This window comes from Octopus bimaculoides, chromosome 2, assembly GCF_001194135.2.
Source record: "Octopus bimaculoides isolate UCB-OBI-ISO-001 chromosome 2, ASM119413v2, whole genome shotgun sequence".
NCBI lineage: Eukaryota > Metazoa > Mollusca > Cephalopoda > Octopoda > Octopodidae > Octopus > Octopus bimaculoides.
In genome coordinates this window covers 73729127-73730008 of record NC_068982.1, presented here as the reverse complement: position 1 = coordinate 73730008, position 882 = coordinate 73729127, and the positions used below count along the sequence as shown (strand labels likewise).

The 882-nt window shown below is 28.5% G+C and overlaps 1 long non-coding RNA gene across 1 annotated transcript in view; it reads left to right on the top strand.

Moving 5' to 3' along the window:
- LOC128251479 (uncharacterized) overlaps positions 1 to 882 on the top strand; it is a 30526-nt gene extending 29644 nt beyond the window's left edge. Inside the window, exon 3 of the long non-coding RNA XR_008267146.1 lies at positions 820 to 882. This is a non-coding gene — a long non-coding RNA (uncharacterized LOC128251479). The remainder of the gene's footprint in view (positions 1 to 819) is intronic.

Genomic DNA, 882 nt, shown 5'->3' with positions numbered 1-882 from the left:
CTTATGTTTACAGTGAGATGTATGACCGCTGCTATTCAATTTAAGCAGTGGTTCTTAATCTGTGGCATATCAGTAATTTCCAAGGCGGGGGCGAGTCCTTGAGAAAAAGCAGGAATTTCTCTAATTATATTTGTTATTCTTTTAATGAGAGCATGGTCAAATAATGAGAAGTTTATGAAAAAATGCAAAAGTATCGCCTTATACTTTTAGTTTTCTTATTCTACTATCTTAGCGCCGCTTACCATTTTCTGTACTTATCCACCACCCCACACACACACACACACACACTTCATATCCCTCAAAATCTTCACTAATTCTGAATTATAGCTCTAACATTTGCCTTTATTTTGTTTTTGTTTTTTTTGTTTTTGTTACAACAAGACTCAGGTTAAGACCCATTGGTTTAAAGCTTGGATATTATTATCGCGTAAAGACACACATCTTTTTCAGTTATTAGATTATGAACAAGTTTGATCAACAGTTTTCATATATATGAAATAATGTGATTCTTAAAAATCAAGAGACATGCTGAAACATTATCAAATCATTATAGTAACATACTAGGAATTATTAACTTGATTTAAAGAATTGAAAACTATTTTAAAATTTTAGCAAGATGAAAAATATGATATATTTAAAAATAGGAAATAAAACAAAAAGTATGTAATAGGTTCTGCTATCGCTCAATTTAATAGAGTCTCAAAAAAATTAAAACACAGATTGGAAAAATAAAACAATTTAACAATAAAATTAACATTTTTAATATTAAATGTTTATGTTAAAAATTTAGTAAATTTTTTTGTTTTAATTTTTTTTCAGAAATTTTTACTCCAAGCGTTCTAACTTGGGCCTTGACATTACCTTACACGTGCCTTATCTTTG